The following is a 26,219-nucleotide window of genomic DNA, read 5'->3' as shown; positions in this document are numbered from 1 at the left end:
TAGGAGACCTTTATGGTAGCACTGCCGATTACAGAAATTAGTTATTTCATGTAAGTTCTTAGTTTCGTGCGAATTGGAGTTAAGACTGGCCTTGAGGCCGTGTTGCACCACAACCTTTCGAAAGTCTTTTTGCCCATGGTGGACTAGCTCACGCCCATGTCCAGCTCCATTGACACCGGGAATCCATTTAATTCAACCTTCAGCATTATCGTGGTCAATTCGTGGTGAATGTGTGCACCCCATGTACCTCTGCCTCCTCTATCAGAGGTTCTGTTTCGTCGTGATCCTCCATGGATCTGTCATCCACTGCAACGTGGTGGCTTGCAGGTTTAGCAGGCCTAGCAGCTCGCCTGCACACTCGTTGGAGGTGTCCCATTGTTCCACAGCCCTTGCAAATGTATCTTTTGAATCTGCATGAATGGAAACGATGATCACCCCCGTAGCGCCAACAAGGTGTTAATGGCCTTACATTCATCACCCTTGATGGTGGACTCTGAGACATCTGCGGACTTGTAGCTGCAGGTATGTGTGACCTGCCCTGTCCGTTACGATTCGAAAACAACATCCCTTTGTTCACAGTACTTGTAGCAGCACTTGTGTGCTGAGAGATTTGCTTAGTATTGTCACTGGTGGCAATGAACGCCTGGGATATCATTATGGCCTTACTCAAGGTTGGGGTCTCTACAGTCAAAAGTTTGCGAAGTATGGTTTCGTGGCCAATGCCAAGTACGAAAAAGTCTCTGAGCATGTGCTCCAAATGTCCTTCAAATTCGCAATGTCCTGCAAGGCGTCTTAGCTCGGTGACGTAACTTGCCACTTCCTGGCCTTCAGATATTTTGTAGGTGTAGAACCGGTACCTTGCCATCAGAACGCTTTCCTTCGGGTTCAAATGCTCTCGGACCAGTGTGCACAAATCGTCGTATGATTCCTCCGTGGGTTTCGCCGGAGTGAGCAGATTCTTCATGAGGCCATACGTTGGTGCCCCACAGACGGTGAGGAGGATCGCTCTACGTTTGGCAGTGCTCTCTTCCCCATCTAGCTCGTTGGCCACGAAGTATTAGTCAAGTCGCTCCACAAAAGTTTCTCAATCATCTCCCTCTGAAAATTTCTCCAGGATGCCCACTGTTCTCTACATCTTTGGGTTTGTTATCTGTATCTTGTCGCCAGTTGTTGTGTATACAGAAAGAGTCAGACTGAACACTGTGAGCTCAAAGTAATGTGTGACCTTAGTCTTTTATTGCAGGTCTCCAGAATGCCTCTCCAACCTGTGAAGCATTCTTCAATACCTGTGCTCCCAAGGGATTATGAGATACCTTGGGACTCTGGGGAATGAGCCCTCTGGTGGCTGTACAGAGTATATACAAGTCCAGATACATAACACCATCAACCTATATTTCGCAATAAAAAGATGTTCTTTTCAGACACAAATACAAAAGCAAAATACTGTGGATGCTGGAAATCTGAAATAAAAACAGAAATGCTGGAAATAGTCAGCAGGTCAGGCAGCACCTGTTGGGAGAGAAACAGTTAACGTTTCAGTCGATGAGCCTTCGTCAACTTTTCAGTATACCTCAACTTTACTTCAAGTATCTTCTGTGTGTTTAGTCATTTTAAGTGTGCAGATAAACATTCAATAAGATGAGGAATGGAAATGATGTGAAAAATCAGCTGTTTCCATCACACTAAAGGCAATTCAGGTCAACGTGGATGAGTCAGATGTTACATATAGCTGTTATGTTCTTGCCCTTGTTTTTCTGCTCACTGCTGAAAATGTTCATTAACCACAGCATCAGAAGAATTTCCTCCACCCATATTATCCACCTTTCGTTTTTCATAAATCTGTTGAATTGATAGAAAGTCAGTGGAAAATGTCAAATATTTGTATTGTGGGCAATGGTTTGTAGGAACTGACTTGAAACATTCCAAACGTGGCATTTAGGACTTTAAATAGATTATTAGACAGGGAGGTGATTGGCATACTACTTCCTGGGCTGGATTCAAACTCATGCCCTTGTTGAAAGGATAGTATTCTAATCCATGCACCCCAGTTTGATGAAGAGGTTAAACCGAACATTTGTGAACAATGGCAGCAGCCGATTATTGCAGATTTCTCTATTTCATCCCAGTCTCCTTGCAGTCAAACATTCACCATTTAGCTGTTCAAGTTTCCAATGATTTACAGCTCTGTCACACCATTTTTAGAGGCTTCTCAAGGCAAAGGCTGTGGATTTTCAGTTGTTGGGTTTGCTCGATACTCCTGGATTGCTGATTCACACAAGTGCGCAGTAGTTATTGGAAGAATCTTTGGAAATATTTTTTCTTCACTTTATTTTTCATTTCTAGCACAATGCCTGTGATTTTCAAAGCTTCAGACTACTAGAAATTTTCAATTTGTGATGAATGACATGCCACAGTTTCACTTATAAGCTCCAGCTGCTCAAATGATGGAGCATGGTTGGCAGTCAGATAGACCATAATATGTGATGGGCTCATCCTTGAACATTTTTCACTGCTCCCCTCAAACTGCTCTCAGTTTTGTGCATTATTTCAATCGCTGCCTAGAATGGTATAAATGTAGAACTGTTTACTTTCTACATTATCTGTTTTATGATCTGCAGTAAATTCATTAAATTGCAAAGTGCAGGAGAATTCTGGGTACATGAGAGCCCTAAGCCGATTTTAGACTATGCGAGATGCATGCTAGTGCTGTCAGTTCCCAATACTGCCTAAAGGTAAACCTGTTGCAATTCATTGAGGTCTCCAAAAGCTCCAGGCTCTCTCCTGTGAAGATGCAGTTCTGGGACCTCTTCCAGCTTTCTTTAGTTAGCTTCCAAAATCAGCTGCCTCCGTTAAAGAATTCCCGACTTCACCCTCCCCCAGAAATAAGAACACTCGCTGTTTAAGGGAAAAACATGCAAACAGCATGGATTTTTTTAAATGACCCAACCCCGTAGAGCGCAGTGGGGTCTGGGTATCACTTTACCAGCACAGGTATGTCCTGGAGTGTGGCTATTATGATCTTGATTGGGGAATCGCCTCTAAAAGGTCTTGCTCCATTCCTTCTAGGTAAGTCTTTCTCCATAGCCATTCTGCACATTATTGAGCTAACCCATTTTGTTTCGATTTATATAGAACCCTTATGGCCAGCAGGGTGAGGAAACTCTCATCCAATCAGTGGTTTTGTTAGCCTCAGCTCACTTCTGAAAATAGCTATATTCCAAATTCATTCCTTTATGTCTGACTTGGCAGTGCTTGATGCTGACATTGGATGCTGAAATATTCCATTTCCCAGCTCTAACTTTGTAGAAAAAAATATAGTAAAAAGGAATCCCTCTCTACAAAGGTCTGCTCTAGCTAAGCAGGATTGAAACCCAGGTCCCAGATGTCAAAATATAGTTTTCAAACCCACTGTGCCATCCAATCTCATTGCAATGCTTTTGGAAAGCGATAGGTAACAAAATGGGCACAAATGCTGTACTGCTGCATGCATTATGTTTAATATAGTCATTTTATATATATATATTATATATATATATATGGACTCGAGTAATAGGATGTTTCACTCTGCAATCTGAATTGCAGAAAAATCAGTGATAGAAGAAAGAATTTGTTACTGAGGAGACCTCTAGTAAGAGTACATTCTGTCTTGTGGCTTGTACTGGTCTCATACTATGATGAGGGAGTGAAGCAGCATACTGACAGAGACCCTGAGATAGGTTACTTCATCCTTCACCATAGTATCTTTTCACTGACCAAAGCTCAGATTTTTCAAACAAGTCCAAATCAGCTCATTTTGGATTGAGTTGGATTTAAATTTCAGTTTGTTTTGATTTATCCCTGTCTGTAAAATGATACAAAAGTTACTGTAATTGTCATCTGTCCAAAAACAAAGCAAAACAAAAAGAAATGTAAAACTGTGCCTCTAAGCTTTATAAGTTGCTGTGTCTAACTGTATATATTTCTGGTACTTTCAAAAGTCACCTTATCTGCTATATTTGTTGACTGACACAGTGATCCCTGTATTCGGATTTTAATTAGTGCACATCTGTGTGGATCTTCAGAAAAATGACTGTAATGCAGACTATGTACAGATTCCATTTTTAGTGGCTTTGACACAAATTTATATCGGGCAAGTCTGTCTCATGTGAGAGTGCCACCTGGGGCCTGACTCTGCAGAATTGCACATCAATTGTTTAGGCAGAAAGCTATTGTGAGCATAGTATACGTTCTTCCAGCATGTGGTTTTATGTACTTGTAGACATACTTTACATCCAAGAAATCAATAGAGGATTTTGAGGAATCAGGCTTCTGCTGTATAACATCAATTAAAGTTCAGTAATCAGTATCTTAGGTAAGAGGAAATAGATAAGAACTGCAGGGTTGGGTTTGATGTGCAAGCACCAATAGGTCATGAGCACCAAACTGTAATGTGATTTCCTGCTCTGAAACTGCAGAATAATTCTCTTTTACTATTCTTGATAACAATAATATTCTTCAGTAGCAGCTTTGTGCAGTACTCTATCAGATCTGGGAGTAGCTCTCATTATTATGCCAACACAGGTAATATGTTGTTGTCTTATAATATCCTCCCAGTCATCATTTACAGCGTAGATTTGAATCCCGCAACACTGCTGGCTACACAAACCTACTCAGCATGAACTGATTGAACATTATGATCATGACTTTCATTTCTGGCCATGGTGCAAATAAGCACACCAGTGACCTGTACAGGTGAGCTGAGCACTCAGTCTATCCAGCATCCAGAAGAATGGCATCATGCCTTAAGATGGCACTTCCTACAGAGGAGCAGTTAAACATCACACCTTGAGTTGATTATTCACTCTGACACTGGTAGCAGCACTGCCTCACTAACAGTGCAGTACTCTCACTAGAACAGGGTCTGTCACTGATGGCAGCATTATATTTATAGAAGGAAGATCAAGACAACCTAGTGGCTTTTGAAATAAACCTGATTCTTCTGAAGGAGACACTCCGATTTTAACTCCAGGTGGCCAGGTTGCATGGGAGTTAGAAATTCACCCAATTCCAGAAATGTAAATCCTGCCGGCCAACTTCACTCCCGTTCGGAACAGAAAGCTGATGGGGAGCAGTGTAAACTCCCACAGCCTGAAGGTCTCCTGCCGACACCAAGGGGCCAAAATTCATCAGCCCACCACCCGCTGCCGCCGACTGCCATCCACTGCAGCCGACATTCCTCCTGAAGATCCACCAAGTGCCACTTTCAGAGTGGCCTGGAGCGGGCGGGAGGGGAGAGCCGCCGGGAACCATCTGCTGACGTCAGCGGATGGCCGAGTGGCGCAATTGAGCTCCCGCCTGCCGAGCTCCAAGATTCCTGTGGGCGGGAGTCGGCGGGAGTCAGCGGCAGAACAGGGGCGGACTGCTGGCTGCAGGGTGGTCTGTCTCCGACAGTGAATGAGAATGAGACCTCCGGCCTGCTGCCACCCAGATTGGCAGCGTACAATGTTCATTTTCCACCGGCCAACCTTCGAAGGACCTCGGCCATGAATATCCCGCCCAAAGTGCCGTCCGGTATATCGGCGGCACTTTGGGCAGCACTTGGGCGAGCAGAAGCCTTGATGAAAATCAGCCCCAAAGTACCTGGTTGTTAACTGGGGTTATTTTCAGCAGGAAGTAGTGGAAAAACTCACCTTCTTCATCATGAAAATAATGGCCCTTTCAGTGAGTATGATCCATATATGGATTTCCTTCTGCTTATTTCCAAGGGATTACGTTTCTGATAACAGCAGGCTGTAGCGCAAGCAAAGTTCTTTTCAGAGGAAGTGCATTCCAATGATCTATGTGACCTTTTGCACTTTGGCACTGAACTTTATATTATTAATCACCCATTAATGGTCTACAGTCACATAAGATAGCTTCAGACTATGTTGTAAGCATATTGATGAAATGTGAGAAGAAGCCAATGTGTCCTGTTTCGTTATTGTTATGTCTTGGATAAGGAGTCAAACTAGATACTGTGTGACCGCAGTCCTTTACTACAGATCTCAGAGTGCCACTCCAGCCTGTGAGGCCTCCTTATATACAGATGCTCCCAAGGGATTGTGGGATCCCTTGGGATTTCAGGGGATAGGCTCTCTGGTGATTAGACATGGTAATTACAGGATTACACACATAACAACACTCGCCCCCCCAAAGTCAATAGTGTAACTATTTACAATGTGAGTCAATCGGGAGCCTTCCTTTCCCTGGTTGATCGTCTCGGTGCAAATGCTAGTGTTGGTGAGTTGTTTGTTGGGCCTTCGCTGCACTACTGCGCAGCTGGCCTTGCTGGACTGCTGAGGGTGATGGGTTCTGCTTTGTGGTCAACCACTGGGTCGGTTGCTACATGTGTGTGTGTTGGAGGGTCGAAAAAGGTAGAGTCTATTGTGGGTTGTTCTGGATAGTCTGTAAATCTGAGTTTGGTTTGGTCGAAGTGTTTTCTGCAGGTGAGTCCATTTGCAAGTTTGACCACAAACACCTTACTCCCCTCTTTGGCCAAAACAGTGCCAGCAATCCACTTGGGACCTTGTCCATAGTTCCACACAAATACAGGATCATTTACTTTAATTTTGCATGACACATTTGCGCGATCGTAATATGTATTCTGTTGAAGCCGCCTGCTCTCTACGTGTTCGTGTAGATCCGGGTGGACTAACGAGAGCCTGTCTTAAGTGCCCTTTTCATGAGCAGTTCAGCGGGAGGGACCCCGGTGAGTGAGTGGGGTCTTGTGCGGTAACTAAGCAGGACACAGGATAAGTGAGTCTGCAGTGAGCCTTCACTTACCCTTTTTAAGCTTTGCTTGATTGTTTGAACTGCTCGTTCTGCCTGACTGTTGGACACTGGCTTAAAAGGGGCAGACGTGACATGTTTGACCCCATTGCAGGCCATGAACTCCTTGAATTCGGCACTGGTAAAGCATGGCCCATTGTCACTTACGAGGACATCAGGCAGGCCGTGCGTGGCAAACATGGCCCGTAGGCTTTCAATGGTGGCAGTGGACGTGCTTGCCGACATTATCTCACATTCAATCCACTTGGAGTACGCATCTACAACCACTAAAAACATTTTTCGCAAGAATGGGCCTGTATAGTCGACATGAACCCTAGACCACGGTTTGGAGGGCCAAGATCATAAACTTAGTGGCGCCTCCCTGGGTGCATTGTTTAACTGTGAACGTGTGTTACATTTGCGCACACAGGACTCCAAGTCTGCATCGATACTGGGCCACCACACGTGGAATCTGGCTATCGCTTTCATAATTACAATGCCTGGGTGGGTACTGTGGAGATCACTAATGAAAGTGGCCCTGCCCTTTTTTGGTACAACTACCCGATTACCCCATAGGAGGCAGTCTGCCTGTATAGACATTTCATCTTTGCGCCGCTGGTACGGCTTTATTTCTTCCTGCATCTCTACAGGGACACTAGACCAACTCCCATGGAGCACACCGTTTTTTACTAAGGACAGTAAGGGATCCTGGCTCGTCCAGGTTCTAATCTGTCGGGCGGTAACAGGTGATTGCTCACTCTCGAATGCCTCCATTACCATAACTAAATCTGCAGGCTGTGCCATCTCCACCCGGTGGTGGGCAATGGTAGCCTACTGAGAGCATCGGCACAGTTTTCTGTGTCTGGCCTGTGGCGGGGCCGCGTAGTTGTATGCGGACAACATGAGCGCTCATCTCTGGATGCAGGCCGATGCATTTGTATTTATCCCCTTATTTTCAGAGAAGAGGGACATAAGCGGCTTATGGTCGGTTTCCAATTCAAATTTGAACCCGAACAGATATTGATGCATTTTCTTTACCCCATAAACACACGCTAATGCTTCTTTTTCAATCATACTGTAGGCCCTCTTGGCCTTAGACAGACTTCTGGATGCATAAGCAACCGGTTGCAATTTCCCAAATTCATTAACTTGTTGCAATACACACCCGACCCCGTACGACGACACATCATATACTAGTACCAAACGTTTACATGGATTGTACAACACAACATAACAGCTTCCTAGATTTCTCAAAGGCATTTTCTTGGCTTTTATTCCATACCCATTCATCTCATTTATGCAGTAAAGAGTACAGGGGTTTTAACAATGTGCTAAGACTTGGTAAGAAGTTACCAAAATAGTTCAGGAGTCCTAGAAACGACCGCAGCTCCGTCACGTTCTGTGGTCTCTGCGCGTTCTTGATTGCCTCCGTCTTCGAATGGGTGGGCCTGATATCGTCCGCCGCGATTCTTCTCCCCAGGAACTCCACTTCAGGCGCCAGGAAAACGCACTTCGAGTATTTTAGCCTGAGCCCTACACGATTAAGCCGACTAAGAACCTCCTCCAGGTTCTGCAGGTGCTCGACGGTGACCCGACCTGTAACCAAGATGTCGTCCTGGAAGACCACGGTATGCAGGCCCGGCTTCAGCAAGCTTTCCATGTTCCTCTTGAATATCGCCATAGCCGATCAAATCCCAAACGGGCATCTGTTGTAAACGAAAAGACCTTTGTGCGTGTTGATGCAGGTGAGGCCTTTCAAAGATTCCTCCAGCACCTGCATCATGTAGGCCAAGGTCAAGTCCAGCTTTGTGACCGTTTTCCTTCCTGTCAGCATCTTTGGTAGTGGGTATTGATTCTGCAGTGAGAAACGATTGATAGTTACTTTGTAATCACCACAGATTCTGACAGTGCTGTCTCCCTTGAGGACTGGAACAATCAGACTGGCCCACTTATTGAATTCGATCGGCGAAATGATGCCCTCTCGTTGCAGCCTGTCCAGCTCGACCTCCACCCTCTCTCTCATCATGTAAGATACCACTCTCACCTTGTGATGGATGGGTCGTGCCCCCGGAATCAAATGGATCTGCACTTTTGCTCCTTGGGACTTCCCGATGCCTGGTTCGAACAGCGAGGGGAACTTGCTTAGGACCTGGGCACATGAGTGTTTTCAATGGACAAAAGCGCTCTGCGTCGTCCCAGTTCCAGCGTATCTTTCCCAGCCAGCTCCTGCTGAACAGCGTGGGACCATAACCTGGTATCACCCAGAGTGGTAAATCGTGCACTGCTCCATCGTAGGAGACCTTTAGGGTAGCACTGCCAATTACGGGAATCAGTTCCTTTGTGTACGTTCTAAGTTTGGTACGAATGGGAGTCAGGACTGGCCTTGAAGCATTGTTGCACCATAACTTATCAAAAGTCTTTTTACTCATTATGGGCTGGCTTGTGCCCGTGTCCAGCTCCATGGACACCGGGAGTCCATTTAATTCAACCTTAGCATGATTGGGGGACACTTTGTAGAAAATGTGTACACCCCATATATCTCTGCCTCCTCGGTCTGAGGCTCTGGTTCATCATGATCCACCGTGGATCTGTCCTCCTCTGCAACATGGTGGTTTGTAGGATTAGCAGGGTTTGCAGCTCGCCTGCACATATGTTGGAGGTGTCGCATTGATCCACAGCCCTTGCAAATGTATCCTTTGAAGTGGCATGAATGGAATCGATGATCACCCCCGCAGCGCCAACAAGGTGTTAATTGCATTGTATTCACCACCCTTGATGACGGACTCTGAGTCATCTGCGGATGTGCAGCTACAGGCGTGTAAGACCTGCCATGTATATTTCGATTTGAAAACAATGTTACTTTGTTCACAGTACTTGCAGCAGCACTCGTGTGCTGGGAAATTTGTTTGGTATTGTCACTGGTGGAGATAAACGCCTGGGCTATCGCTATGGCTTTACTCAAGGTTGGGGTCTCTACAGTCAAACGTTTGCGAAGTATTACTTCATGGCCAATGCCAAGTACAAAGAAGTCCCTGAGCATATGCTTCAAGTGTCCTTCAACTTTGCAATGTGCTCGGCGACATCGCTCCCCACTTCCTGGCCCTCAGACCTCTTGTACGTGTAGAACCGATACCTCGCCATCAGAACGCTTTCCTTCGGGTTTAGATGCTCCCGGACCAGTGTGCACAACTCATCATATGACTTGTCTGTTGATTTTGCTGGAGCAAGCAGATTTTTCATGAGGCCATACGTCGGTGTCCCGCAAACGGTGAGGAGGATCGCCCTTCGTTTGGCAGCGTTCCCTTCTTCTTCCAGCTCGTTGGACTTAAGCGAGCGAAGATCGGGGCTGTACAGGGGGAATGGCCAGGGTGAGAGAGAGTAATTGGTTTAATAGGGACTGAGGTGTCAAAGATTGTGGTGAGGATATGATTGAACAGATCTATCTCTTCTCTTAAGCAGTCCCTCGGAGTCGAGGATGACTTGCTTCCACACTAAAAATGAGTTCTCGGGTGACTGAAGAGTCTAATGTGGGACCTCCAGGTCCCTCTGTCACAGGTGGGGTAGACGATGGTTAGAGGAATGGGAGGTTGGGGAGCCTGGGTTGTCGCGTGCTCCTTCCGCTGTCAATGCTTGGCTTCAGCTTGCTCTCGGCGAAGATACTCGGTGTTCAGCGTCTTCCTGGATGTTATTCCTCCACTTTGGGCGGTCTTGGGCCAGGGATTCCCAGGTATCGATGGGGATGTTGCACTTTTTCAAGGAGGCTTTGAGGGTGTCTTTGAAGCATTTCCTCTGCCCACCTGGGACTCTCTTGCCGTGTCAAATCTCCAAGTAGAGCGCTTGTTTTGGGAGTCTCGTGTCAGGCGTGCAGATGATGTGGCCCGTCCAGCGGAGCTGATCGAGCGTGGTCAGTGCTTCGATGCTGGGATATTGGCCTGAGTGAGAACACTGATGTTGGTGCACCTATAAGAACATAAGAACATAAGAAATAGGAGCAGGAGTAGGCCGTCCTCAAGTCTGCCCCCCCATTTAATACGATCATGGCTGATCCGATCATGGATTCGAGTCCACTTCCCTGCCCGCTCCCCATAACCCCTTATTCCCTTATCGTTTCTTAAACTGTCTATTTCTGTCTTAAATTTATTCAATGTCCCAGCTTCCACAGTTCTCTGAGACAGCGAATTCCACACATCCACAAACCTCTGAGAGAAGAAATTTCTCCTCATCTCAGTTTTAAATGACCCCTTATTCTAAGATCATGCCCTCTAGTTCGAGTCTCCCCCCATCAGTGGAAACATCCTCTCTGCATCCACCTTGTCAAGCCCCCTCATAATCTTATACATTTCGATAAGATCACCTCTCATTTTTCTGAATTCTAATGAGTAGAGGCCCAACCTACTCAACCTTTCCTCATAAGTCAACCCCCTCATCTCCAGTATCAACCTAGTGAACCTTCTCTGAACTGCCTCCGAAGCAAGTATATCCTTTTGTAAATATGGAAACCAAAACTGCACGCAGTATTCCAGGTGTGGCCTCACCAATACCCTGTACAACTGTAGTAAGACTTCCCTGCTTTTATATTCCATCCCCTTTGCAATAAAGGCCAAGATCCCATTGGCCTTCCATAGAAACATAGAAACATAGAAAATAGGTGCAGGAGTAGGCCATTCGGCCCTTCTAGCCTGCACCGCCATTCAATGAGTTCATGGCTGAACATGCAACTTCAGTACCCCATTCCTGCTTTCTCGCCATACCCCTTGATCCCCCTAGTAGTAAGGACTTCATCTAACTCCTTTTTGAATATATTTAGTGAATTGGCCTCAACAGCTTTCTGTGGTAGAGAATTCCACAGGTTCACCACTCTCTGGGTGAAGAAATTCCTCCTCATCTCGGTCCTAAATGGCTTACCCCTTATCCTTAGACTGTGTCCCCTGGTTCTGGACTTCCCCAACATTGGGAACATTCTTCCTGCATCTAACCTGTCTAACCCCGTCAGAATTTTAAACGTTTCGATGAGGTCACCTCTCATTCTTCTGAACTCCAGTGAACTATCAGTCTTTCTTGATAGGTCAGTCCCGCCATCCCGGGAATCAGTCTGGTGAACCTTGGCTGCACTCCCTCAATAGCAAGAATGTCCTTCCTCAGGTTAGGAGACCAAAACTGTACACAATACTCCAGGTGTGGCCTCACCAAGGCCCTGTACAACTGTAGCAACACCTCCCTGCTCCTGTACTCAAATCCCCTCGCTATGAAGGCCAACATGCCATTTGCTTTCTTAACCGCCTGCTGTACCTGCATGCCAACCTTCAATGACTGATGTACCATGACACCCAGGTCTCTTTGCACCTCCCCTTTTCCTAATCTGTCACCATTCAGATAATAGTCTGTCTCTCTGTTTTTACCACCAAAGTGGATAACCTCACATTTATCCACATTTAACTTCATCTGCCATGCATTTGCCCACTCACCTAACCTATCCAAGTTGCTCTGCAGCTTCATAGCATCCTCTTCGTAGCTCACACTGCCACCCAACTTAGTGTCATCCGCAAATTTGGAGATACTACATTTAATCCCCTCGTCTAAATCATTAATGTACAGTGTAAACAGCTGGGGCCCCAGCACAGAACCTTGCGGTACCCCACTAGTCACTGCCTGCCATTCTGAAAAGTCCCCATTTACTCCTACTCTTTGCTTCCTGTCTGACAACCAGTTCTCAATCCATGTCAGCACACTATCCCCAATCCCATGTGCTTTAACTTTGCACATTAATATAGATTCCACATCATCCAAGCTAATGTCCTTCCGAACTATTGCCTTAATTTCCTCCTTAACCAGCAATGCTACCCCACCTCCTTTTCCTTTTATTCTATCTTTCCTGAATGTTGAATACCCCTGGATGTTGAGTTCCCAGCCCTGATCATCCTGGAGCCACGTCTCTGTAATCCCAATCACATCATATTTGTTAACATCTATTTGCACAGTTAATTCATCCACCTTATTGCGGATACTCCTTGCATTAAGACACAAAGCCTTCAGGCTTGTTTTTTTAACACCCTTTGTCCTTTTAGAATTTTGCTGTACAATGGCCCTTTTTGTTCTTTGCCTTGGGTTTCTCTGCTCTCCACTTTTCCTCATCTCCTTTCTGTCTTTTGCTTTTGCCTCCTTTTTGTTTCGCTCTGTCTCCCTGCATTGGTTCCCATCCCCCTGCCATATTAGTTTAACTCCTCCCCAACAGCACGAGCCAACCAGAGAATTAAACATTTATCCTGACTCTCTGTTTTCTGTTAGTTAGCCAATCCCTCTATCCATGCTAATATATTACCCCCAACCCTGTGAACTTTTATCTTGTGCAGTAACCTTTTATGTGATACCTTGTCAAATTCCTGATCACTTGCTGTGCCTGCATACTAACTTTTTGCGTTATATGCATAAGTACCCCCAGGTCTCGCTGTACTACAGCACTTTGCAATCTTTCTCCATTTAAATAATAATTTGCTATTTGAGTTTTTTCTGCCAAAGTGCATGACCTCACACTTTCTAACATTATACTACATCTGCCAAATTTTTGCCCACTCAATTAACCTGTCTATGTCCTTTTGCAGATTTCTTGTGTCCTCCTCACACATTGCTTTTCCTCCCATCTTTGTATCGTAAGCAAACTTGGCTATGTTACACTCAGTCCCTTCTTCCAAGTCGTTAATATAGATTGTAAATAGTTTGGGTCCCAGCACTGATCCCTGCGGCACCCCACTAGTTACTGATTGCCAACCAGAGAATGAACCATTTATCCTGACTCTCTGTTTTCTGTTAGTTAGCCAATCCTCTATCCATGCTAATATATTACCCCCAACCCTGTGAACTTTTATCTTGTGCAGTAACCTTTTATGTGGCACCTTGTCAAATGCCTTCTGGAAGTCCAAATACACCACATCCACTGGTTCCCCTTTATCCACCCCGTTCATCACATTCTCAAAGAATTCCAGCAAATTTGTCAAACATGATTTCCCTTTTATAAATCCATGCTGACTCTGCCTGACCGAATTTTGCTTTTCCAAATGTCCTGCTACTGCTTCTTTAATAATGAACGCCAACATTTTCCCAACCACAGATGTTAGGCTAACTGGTCTATAGTTTCCTGCTTTTTGTCTGCCTCCTTTTTTAAATAGGAGCGTTAAATTTGCAGTTTTCCAATCTGCTGGGACCTCCCCAGAATCCAGAGAATTTTGGTAAATTACAACCAATGCATCCACAATCCCTGCCGCTACTTCTCTTAAGACCCTAGGATGCAAGCCATCAGATCCAGGAGATTTATCTGCCTTTAGTCCCATTATCTTACTGAGTACCACCTCCTTAGTGGGTGACTTAGACTAATGTGTCCTATCCTTCTTTGTCCTCCTTATTTTCTCTGCAGCCTTCAATGTAGTTGACCATTCCATCCTTCTCCACTGCCTCTTGTCCATGAGCCACCTACTTTGCATTGCACTCTCTTAGTTCCATTCTTCATTGTCTCTCAATTAAGTTAGTTCATCACTTCCATTTGCTTCTCTTCCCATATCCACATGGTCATCTCTGAAGTGCTCCAAGGCCCCATCTGCTTTCTCCTCCTCTTTCTTATCAATATGCTACCCTTTGGCAACATCTTCTGTAAATGTGAGGTCAGCTTCTACATATCCACTGATGACACCAAGTCTAACCTTTCCACCTGCACCGTTAATTCCACAACAGTTGTCATGTTGTCCGACCATTTGTTGGGCATCAAATCCTGGATGAGCCAAAATGCTCTCTTCTTCAATTCCCAGAAAAACGTTGTTCATTAATTGCTGATTCCACCTCCATTTCTGGATGCTCACTCAGACTGAAGCTGCAATGGCAAAACCTCAGTCTCTTGTTCAAATCAAAACTTCATATCACAAATCTAGTCTATTGTCAACACTGCTCATTTTCCACATCTGTCACATTGTCTACCTATGACATCACACCATCCCTATTGCCATTGATTTTGTATCCATTTCTTCACCTCAAGGCTTGATTTCTTCAATGCTCCCCTTGCTAGCCTTCCCATGTTCACCTTACACACACAAATTCACTTAGAACTCAACATCCCATGCCCTATAATGCTCACTCATTATCCCTGCTCTTGTCTATCTCCATGGATCACCATCCACTAGTGCATCAATTTCAAAATCCTTGTCCTCCTCTCCCATCGCCAATATTTGCAAATATATAAAGGATCCAACCTCTGGAGTTCTGATGCCATTGCATTCACATTTCTGTGGGTTTTACAATCTGGGCTTGAATTGGGAACATCCTATGTGCATGGATCATGTTCTGCTGTCTCGGTACTTGTGCCATGGCATGAAATAGTGTCATGATGCAGTCATTGATTCTAGGCCTGTCCACTCAAACCTGACATATTATTATTCAGAGCTCAATTGTGTCGGGACATCAAGTCTCCATCGGACATATTGGCCTTCAACAGGCCTACAGAGAGAGTGACCCTACTGAAGGAATGATCACACTATAAATTGGAGCAGCAACTCACAGAAGTTGTCTACGCATGGCTCCTTGGGATGCAATGAATAAGGAAAAGGGCTTTAAAATATATGTGGTTTTCCTGGGCTCCTCCAGAGCACTGGTAGCATCAAATATACAAACTGCCACCAGTGTCACTGGTCACCATCTATTGTGCATGCCCTCAGCCCATTCATTCAGGCCAGCAATGTGATTTTATATACTCAGACACTGGAGAAGGTCCACGATAACAAGTAATGGTTCAGAAGTTTCCAGAAACTGTTCTTTGCAAGATTGTACCCACACAATGATTCCTCTGTTGCCACCAATGCTGTGAAATCCACCAAAAGTAAATGGGACAGATTCCACAACATCAGGAGCTCCAGAATACCACAGCACCGGTCCCAATAGAAACACTTCTGTAATATAAAGAGGGCAAAATCATCCCCATTTTAAGAGATGAATAAATTTGATTCTTCTGGTAAGCAAGTGAATCATCAAACAAAAAAGATACTATTCATTTCAAGTGCATTTCTCTCGAGCTCCAAGTTATCAACTGGTTCAAAACTTGGGAGTTCAGAGAAGAGGCCTTTAAAAGGCCCATCAGTCAGTCGGGGAGCGGCAGCATTGAGGAGAGGCATGGGAGTTCGGAGAGGAGGCCTATAAAAGGCCCATCAGTCAGTCGGGGAGTGGAAGTTCAGAGAGGAGGCCTATAAAAGGCCCATCAGTCAGTCGGGGAGTGGGAGTTCGGAGGAGAGGCACGGGAGTTCGGAGAGGAGGCCTATAAAAGGCCCATCAGTCAGTCGGGGAGTGGGAGTTTGGAGAGGAGGCCTATAAAAGGCCCATCAGTCAGTCGGGGAGTGGGAGTTCGGAGGAGAGGCCTACCGGTGCAGCTGCAGCGGGGAGAAAAGGCAAAAAAGAAGTAGAAAGAAATGGAAAGGTGACATCACAGCCAAGGGGATAAGTGATTGACTGGTGATTGGTGAGTAGTTTTTCTTTTTCTTTTCTTTATCAGTCAGTAACCTTTTAGCATTGTTGTTGCCAAATTAAGTTAATCTAAGGGTTAAGTCATGGCAGGAGAGCTCGGACACGTGTTATGCTCCTCCTGTACTATGTGGGAAGTCAGGGACGCTTCCGGTGTCCCTGACGACTACATGTATGGGAAGTGCATCCATCTGCAGCTCCTGACAGACCGCCTGGTAGCACTGGAGCTGTGGGTGGATTCACTCTGGAGCATCCATGAAGCTGAGGTTGATGTGAATAGCATGTTTAGTGAGTTGGTCTTACCACAGGTAAAGGGTACACAGCCAGATAGGGAATGGGTGACGAACAGGAAGAGCAGTGCAAGGAAGGTAGTGCAGGGGTCCCCTGCGGTCATCCCCCTGCAAAACAGATACACCACTTTGAGTACTGTTGAAGGGGATGACTCATCAGGGGAGGGCAGCAGCAGCCAGGTTCATGGCACCGTGGGTGGCTTTGCTGCACAGCAGGGCAGGAAGAAGAGTGGGAGAGCTATAGTGATAGGGAATTCAATTGTAAGGGGAATAGATAGACATTTCTGCGGCCGCAACCGAGACTCCAGGATGGTATGTTGCCTCCCTGGTGCAAGGGTCAAGGATGCCTCAGAGCGGGTACAGGACATTATGAAAAGGGAGGGTGAACAGCCAGTTGTCATGGGGCATATAGGTACCAACGATATAGGTAAAAAACGGGATGAGGTCCTACAAGATGAATTTAGGGAGCTAGGAGCTAAATTAAAAAGTAGGACCTCAAAAGTAGTAATCTCAGAATTGCTACCAGTGCCACATGCTAGTCAGAATAAGAATCGCAGGATAGCTCAGATGAATATGTGGCTTGAGGAGTGGTGCAGAAGGGAAGAATTCAAGTTCTGGGGGAGGTGGGACCAGTACAAACCAGACGGTCTGCACCTGGGCAGGACCGGAACCAATGTCCTAGGGGGAGTGTTTGCTAGTGCTGTTGGGGAGGAGTTAAACTAATATGGCAGAGGGATGGGATCCTATGCAGGGAGACAGAGGGAAGTAGAATGGGGGCAGAAGCAAAAGATAGAAAGAAGAAAAGTAAAAGTGGAGGGCAGAGAAACCTAAGGCAAAAGCAAAAAGGGCCACATTACAGCAAAATTCTAAAGGCGCAAAGTGTGTTCGAAAGACAAGCCTGAAGGCTCTGTGCCTCAATGCGAGGAGTATTCGGAATAAGGTGAACGAATTAACTGCGCAGATAGCAGTTAACGATTATGATGTCATTGGCATCACGGAGACATGGCTCCAGGGTGACCAAGGCTGGGAACTCAACATCCAGGTGTATTCAACATTCAGGAAGGATAGGCAGAAAGGAAAAGGAGGCGGGGTGGCATTGCTGGTTAAAGAGGAAATTAATGCAATAGTAAGAAAGGACATTAGCTTGCGTGATGTGGAATCGGTATGGGTGGAGCTACGGAATACCAAAGGGCAGAAAACGCTAGTGGGAGTTGTGTACAGACCACCAAACATTGGTAGTAAGGTTGGGGACAACATCAAACAAGAAATTAGGGATGTGTGCAATAAAGGTACAGCAATTATCATGGGTGACATTAATCTACATATTGATTGGGCTAACCAAACTGGTAGCAATGCGGTGGAGGAGGATTTCCTGGAGTGTATTAGGAATGGTTTTCTCGACCAATATGTTGAGGAACCAACTAGGGAGTTGGCCATCCTAGATCGGGTGATGTGTAATGAGAAAGGACTAATTAGCAATCTTGTTGTGCGAGGCCCCTTGGGGAAGAATGACCATAACATGATAGAATTCTTTATTAAGATGGAGAGTGACACAGTTAATTCAGAAGCTAGGGTCCTGAACTTAAGGAACTGTAACTTCGATGGTTTGAGGTGTGAATTGGCTAGAATAGACTGGCAAATTATACTTATAAAGGGTTGATGGTGGATAGGCAATGGCAAACATTTAAAGATCACATGGATGAACTTCAACAATTGTACATCCCTGCCTGGAGTAAAAATAAAACGGGGAAGGTGGCTCAACCGTGGCTAACAAGGGAAATTAAGGATGGTGTTAAATCCAAGGAAGAGGCATATAAATTCGTCAGAAAAAGCAGCAAACCTGAGGACTGGGAGAAATTTAGAATTCAGCAGAGGAGGACAAAGGGTTTAATGAAGAGGCGGATAATAGAGTATGAGAAGAAGCTTATGTGAAGAGAAAAAGTTTAGTGAAGACAAACATAGGTCCCTTGCAGTGGGATTCAGGTGAATTTATAATGGGGAACAAAGAAATGGCAGATCAATTGAACAAATACTTTGGTTCTGTCTTCACGAAGGAAGTCACAAATAACCTTGCGGAAGTACTAGGGGACCGAGGGTCTAGTGAGAAGGAGGAACTGAAGGATGTCCTTATTAGGCGGGAAATTGTGTTAGGGAAATTGATGGGATTGAAGGCCGATAAATCCCCGGGGCCTGATATTCTGCATCCCAGAGTACTTAAGGAAATGGCCCTAGAAATAGTGGATGCATTGGTGATCATTTTCCAACAGTCTATCAACTCTGGATCAGTTCCTATGGACTGGAGGGTAGCTAATGTAACATCACTTTTTAAAAAGGGAGAGAGAGAGAAAGCGGGTAATTATAGACTGGTTAGCCTGACATCAGTGGTGGGGAAAATGTTGGAATCAATTGTTAAGGATGAAATAGCGCATTTGGAAAGCAGTGACAGGATCGGTCCAAGTCAGCATGGATTTATGAAGGGGAAATCATGCTTGACAAATCTTCTGGAATTTTTTGAGGATGTAACTTGTAGAGTGGACAAGAGAGAACCAGTGGATGTGGTGTATTTGGACTTTCAAAAGGCTTTTGACAATGTGCCACACAAGAGATTGGTGTGTAAAATCAAAGCACATGGTATTGGGGGTAATATACTGACGTGGATAGAGAACTGGTTGGCAGACAGGAAGCCCAGAGTTTGGATAAACGGGTCCTTTTCAGAATGGCAGGCAGTGACTAGTGGAGTGCCACAATGCTCAGTGCTGGGATCCCAGCTCTTTACAATGTACATCAATGATTTAGATGAAGGAATTGAGTGTAATATCTCCAAGTTTGCAGCTGACACTAAACTGGATGATGATGTGAGCTGTGAGGGGGATGCTAAGAGGCTGCAGGGTGACTTGGACAGGTTAGCTGAGTGGGCAAATGCATGGCAGATGCAGTATAATGTGGATAAATGTGAGGTTATCCACCTTGGGGGCAAAAACGCGAAGACAGAATATTATCTGAATGGCGACAGATTTGGAAAAGGGGAGGTGCAACGAGACCTGGGTGTCATGGTTCATCTGTCATTGAAAGTTGGCATACAGGTGCAGCAGGCGGTGAAGAAGGCAAATGGTATGTTGGCCTTCATAGCTAGGGGATTTGAATACAGGAGCAGGAAGGTCTTACTGCAGTTGTCCAGGGCCTTGGTGAGGCCTCACCTGGAATATTGTGTTCAGTTTTGGTCTCCTAATCTGAGGAAGGACGTTCTTGCTATTGAGGGAGTGCAGCGAAGGTTCACCAGACTGATACCCGGGATGGCTGGACTGACATATGAGGAGAGACTGGATCAACTGGGCCTTTATACATTGGAGCTTGGAAGGATGAGAGGGGATCTCATAGAAACATCTAAGATTCTGACCAGACTGGACAGGTTAGATGCGGGTAGAATGTTCCTGATGTTGGGGAAGTCCAGAACCAGGGGCACAGTCTTAGGACGAGGGGTAGGTCATTTAGGACTGAGATGAGGAAAAACTTCTTCACTCAGAGAATTGTTAACCTGTGGAATTCACTGCTGCAGGGAGTTGTTGTTGCCAGTTCATTGGATATATTCAAGAGGGAGTTAGATATGGCCCTTACAGTTAAGGGGATCAAGGGGTATGGAGAGAAAGCAGGAAAGGGGTACTGAGGGAATGATCAGCCATGATCTTATTGAATGGCAGTGCAGGCTCGAAGGGCCGAATGGCCTACTCCTGCACCTATTTTCTATGTTTCTATGTTTGGGATAGAGAACGACTTTTAATCAAATGGTTTTTATGAAGGTTATCATAAAACATGGAGGGCTGGATTATAATGTGCAGGAGCGTGTGGGTTTGGGAGCAGGTTGGTGGTTAAAACTGGCAAAATCGATCGAGCATCGGGAAGCCGACTTCCACATTTCACTGCAGCGCGTCAGGCTGCATGCGAGCAATCCCCTCGGGACATTCGAGTGATATTGACATGGGTGAGCAAGGCGAGAGCACAGTGGCAATTGAGGAGACTGAAGCCATGCCAAGGAAAAATGCCAGTAAGTACTCAGTACTCACAGCTGCTGTCTTACCTGATTGTGGGAGAGTTTTTTCACAGTACTTGTGTGAGAGGTTATTTTACACACTGTGGAGATGTCCCATTAACTATTACATTTAACCAGGTCTATGTAACCTGAGTTTTCCCATGTCCATTTGCATGCGCACTTTGGCTGCCCGATGCATTCAATACTTTCCCACTTTTTCGCCTCTTTCCTTTTCTATCTATCCCTCCCTGACTGTTCTCTCCTGTCGTCAAACCTCCTTTCATCTTTCCTCTCTTGGATACTAGCCCTTCCAAATCCCTGCTCCAATCCTTCATTACTGTTCGACCTTCCTACTCTCCTGCCAACATCCCAGGCTTGACTCCCTCCTAGATAAGCCTACAGCTTCCCTCTTTGCCTCTCTTGGCATCCTCCGAAGGGCCCATTGAGGCACTCGTTGCTGCCTCCTTACGAGCAGCAACCCCAACTGTCCCACCCTACATTCTTGCTGACCTTCCCTTCCAGCACGCCCACTGGGAGCTAATCTTGCCAATTTCCTCCCCATCCAACTCATTCCCCCAGAGCTGACCCAGTGGACACTGGCAGTGTGGCAGCCATCACCGACCCTCTCCACATCTCCCTCCAGAACGTCCGTTCGCTTACGAACAAGACCTTTGCCATCCATGAGCTTACCATGGATGATGGCATTGACATCATGACCCTGATGGAAACTTGGTTGAGGGGCGATAACACCTTATCCTTTAATGAAGCCTCCCCACCTGGCTATACCTTCCAGCACATGCCCCATTCAGACTGCTGTGGTGGCAGTGTGGTTCTCATCAGCACACCACATCTTGGTCTGTCCCCCTACTCCTGCCCCCCTACCCCTCCCCCACTTTCTCCTCCTTTGAGCATCTCACCTTATTCCATCTCTCACCTTTAAAATTGTCGTTCTCCACCGTCCATCCAAATACCATAAAAATTCTATTACTAATATTTCTTCACTGCTCTCCTCCCTCACCCTCTGCACCGAACGACTTCTCATCCTCGGTGATTTCAACCTCCATCTCAATTCGTCATGCTCTCTCTCCTCTGAGTTTACAACCCTCCTATCCTCCCTTAATCTCTCCCTACATGTGAACTCCCCAACCCATATTTACAGCCAGCCCCGCGACCTTGCCATCTCTCGTGGCCTTGCTACTCCCTTCCCACCCCCAACCCTACCCCTTTTGTGTCTGCCCCTGGATAAAACTCTCTGTCGACTCTCTTACAACTGCACTTATGAACTCCCAACTGTCCAGCCTTTGGCCCTCCATCCACCATGACATTTCTGCAGCTACAGACTCGACCTGGGCAGACGCTGCAGGAGCAGGATCCAGCCTGAGAGGCGACAAAGGCAAAGCGGATGACAAATTGGGCGTCATGGCATCCCAGGGAGCTGATTATATGGCGTAATTCTGCATTAGGATGGTGAATGAAACAGTTAATTCAGAGACCATGGTCCAGAACTTAAAGAAGGGTAACTTTGAAGGTATGAGGCGTGATATGGCTAGAATAGATTGGCGAATGATACTTAAGGGGTTGACTGTGGATGGGCAATGGCAGACATTTAGAGACCGCATGGATGAATTACAACAATTGTACATTCCTGTCTGGCATAAAAATAAAAAAGGGAAGGTGGCTCAACCGTGGCTATCTAGGGAAATCAGGGATCGTATTAAAGCCAAGGAAGTGGCATACAAATTGGCCAGAAATAGCAGCGAACCTGGGGACTGGGAGAAATTTAGAACTCAGCAGAGGAGGACAAAGGGTTTGATTAGGGCAGGGAAAATGGAGTACGAGAAGAAGCTTGCAGGGAACATTAAGGCGGATTGCAAAAGTTTCTATAGGTATGTAAAGAGAAAAAGGTTAGTAAAGACAAATGTAGGTCCCCTGCAGTCAGAATCAGGGGAAGTCATAACGGGGAACAAAGAAATGGCAGACCAATTGAACAAGTACTTTGGTTCAGTATTCACTAAGGAGGACACAAACAACCTTCCGGATATAAAAGGGGTCAGAGGGTCTAGTAAGGAGGAGGAACTGAGGGAAATCTTTATTAGTCGGGAAATTGTGTTGGGGAAATTGATGGGATTGAAGGCCGATAAATCCCCAGGGCCTGATGGACTGCATCCCAGAGTACTTAAGGAGGTGGCCTTGGAAATAGCGGATGCATTGACAGTCATTTTCCAACATTCCATTGACTCTGGATCAGTTCCTATCGAGTGGAGAGCAGCCAATGTAACCCCACTTTTTAAAAAAGGAGGGAGAGAGAAAGCAGGGAATTATAGACCGGTCAGCCTGACCTCAGTAGTGGGTAAAATGATGGAATCAATTATTAAGGATGTCATAGCAGCGCATTAGGAAAATGGTGACATGATAGGTCCAAGTCAGCATGGATTTGTAAAAGGGAGATCATGCTTGACAAATCTTCTGGAATTTTTTGAGGATGTTTCCAGTAAAGTGGACAAAGGAGAACCAGTTGATGTGGTATATTTGGACTTTCAGAAGGCTTTCGACAAGGTCCCACACAGGAGATTAATGTGCAAAGTTAAAGCACATGGGGTTGGGGGTAGTGTGCTGACGTGGATTGAGAACTGGTTGTCAGACAGGAAGCAAAGAGTCGGAGTAAATGGGTACTTTTCAGAATGGCAGGCAGTGACTAGTGGGGTACCGCAAGGTTCTGTGCTGGGGCCCCAGCTGTTTACATTGTACATTAATGATTTAGATGAGGGGATTAAATGTAGTATCTCCAAATTTGCGGATGACACTAAGTTGGGTGGCAGTGTGAGCTGCGAGGAGAATGCTATGAGGCTGCAGAGTGACTTGGATAGGTTAGGTAAGTGGGCAAATGCATGGCAGATGAAGTATAATGTGGATAAATGTGAGATTATCCACTTTGGTGGTAAAAACAGAGAGACAGACTATTATCTGAATGGTGACAGATTAGGAAGGAGGAAGGTGCAGCGAGACCTGGGTGTCATGGTACATCAGTCATTGAAGGTTGGCATGCAGGTACAGCAGGCGGTTAAGAAAGCAAATGGCATGTTGGCCTTCATTGCGAGGGGATTTGAGTACAGGGGCAGGGAGTTGTTGCTACAGTTGTATAGGGCCTTGGTGAGGCTACACCTGGAGTATTGTGTACAGTTCTGGTCTCCTAACTTGAGGAAGGACGTTCTTGCTATTGAGGGAGTGCAGCGAAGATTCACCAGACTGATTCCCGGGATGGTGGGACTGACCTATCAAGAAAGACTGGATCAACTGGGCTTGTATTCACTGGAGTTCAGAAGAATGAGAGGGGATCTCACAGAAACGTTTAAAATTCTGATGGGTTTAGACAGGTTAGATGCAGGAAGAATGTTCCCTATGTTGGGGAAGTCCAGAACCAGGGGTCACAGTCTAAGGATAAGGGGTAAGCCATTTAGGACCGAGATGAGGAGAAACTTCTTCACCCAGAGAGTGGTGAACCTGTGGAATTCTCTACCACAGAAAGTTGTTGAGGCCAATTCACTAAATATATTCAAAAGGGAGTTAGATGAAGTCCTTACTACTAGGGGAATCAAGGGGTATGGCGAGAAAGCAGGAATGGGGTACTGAAGTTTCATGTTCAGCCATGAACTCATTGAATGGCGGTGCAGGCTAGAAGGGCTGAATGGCCTGCTCCTGCACCTATTTTCTATGTTTCTATGTTTTCTATGTCTCTTGGTGTGAGGTCGAACCCAGCGGCGGGGTTGGGGCCCAGATGAAGTCGGCGAGCAGCAGGAGGCCCGGAGATTGGAAGGCAGTGGGAGGCCCGGAGGTCGGAGGGCAGCGGGAGGCCCAGAGGTCGGAGGTCAGCGGGAGGCCCGGAGGTCGGAGGAGAGCGGGAGGTCCGGAGATCGGAGGACAGCGGGAGGTTTCGCAATTGGCGAGGCCTGGTGGTCGGAAACGGCAAGGACCAGCAGCGGGTCGTGGCCCAGGAACAGCGCAGCACGGGCCAACAGCGAGTTCGTGAGGTCGCCATTGCGTCCTATGAAACCCAGGGAGAGAGGTCCCGCGGGAAGGAGAAAGGAGAGCAGTAGGAGTATGTGTGTTTGTATGTACTAGGCCCAAACAGCGGAGCTTGATCTCCAGTCGTCTTGGATCCTCTTGCCACTGGACCAATACCTTGCTCTGTCAAGCCCGTGTGGTAGTTGGTGTGCAACGGCCACCCCACATAAGAAAGAATTCACACACAGGCATCTTCCACACTTTAAGGTGAAGTTCGGGACCTGGAACGTCAGGACTCTCATGGAAAACCCTAACAGCAACAGACCGGAATGCCGCACCGCTATCGTTGCCCGGAAACTCGGGTGCTTCGACATTGACATCGCCACTCTAAACGGGAGCCGACGGGCAGGGGAAGTTCAGCTCAAAGAACAAGGTGGTGGCGACACCTTCTTCTGGAAAGGCAAACCAGAAGCAGAACGCCGCTTCCATGGGGTTGGCTTTGCTGTAAAAAACAAGCTAGTGGGCCGTCTCAGAGACTCCCGCTGCGGGATAAACGAACGCCTCATGACTCTTCGGTTCACTGTAGCCCGGAACCAGTCCGCTATGGTCTTCAGCGCATACACTGCAACACTGGAAGCTACAGACGAGACCAAAGGAGCATTCTACTCCAGCCTTGAACAATCCCTGTCCCGAGTCAAAATGGGTGACAAGCTGATCCTCCCTGGCGACTTCAACGCCAGAGTTGGAAAGGACACTGATCTCTGGGGAGGCGTGATCGGCAGAGAGGGGGTAGGGAAAGCCAACTCTAATGGCACCCTCCTCTTGACAAAATGCTAAGAACATGGCCTCATCATAACCAATACCCTGTTCCATCAGAAGGACAAATATAAAGCTTCATGGCAGCACCCTCGCTCCAAGCACTGGCATCTGCTAGACTACGTCATCATCCGAGCGAGGGACCGCAAAGACGTGCGCATCACCCGCACCATGACTGGAGCTGACGACTGCTGGACAGATCGCCGCCTAATTCGTTCTGTCATCACCATCAACATTGCCCCAAAACAGCAACGGCAACAGAAACAATGCCGCAGCAAAATCAACGCCGGAGCTCAACAGTCCCAGGAATGAACGCAACTCCGATATGTTGCTGGGCCTGGGTGCTCGTCGAATTGCCTCTGTTTTGGATTCGGTGTGCCGAATCCCATCTGCAGCAACCCTCCTGCCCAGAAACTCAACCTCAGGAGCTAAGAACACACATTTAGACTTCTTGAGTCGCAGGCCTACCCGGTCCAGTCGGCGTAGCACCTCCTCCAGGTTGTGGAGGTGTTCCTCGGTGTCTCGACCCGTGATGACGATGTCGTCCTGGAATACAATCGTTCCAGGAATGGATTTAAGCAGGCTTACCATGTTTCTTTGAAAAATCGTGGCTTCTGATCGAATGCCAAACGGGCACCTGTTATAAACGAACAGTCCCTTGTGCGTGGTGATGGTGGTCAGTAGTTTAGATTCGTCGGCCAGTTCCTGGGTCATATAGGCTGAAGTGAGGTCCAACTTGGTGAACAGTTTGCCATCTGCCAGCATGGTGAAGAGATCCTCCACTCTCGGGAGCGGGTATTGATCTT

This window comes from Pristiophorus japonicus, chromosome 9 (genome assembly GCF_044704955.1).
Source record: "Pristiophorus japonicus isolate sPriJap1 chromosome 9, sPriJap1.hap1, whole genome shotgun sequence".
NCBI lineage: Eukaryota > Metazoa > Chordata > Chondrichthyes > Pristiophoridae > Pristiophorus > Pristiophorus japonicus.
This window is presented reverse-complemented; position numbering follows the sequence as displayed.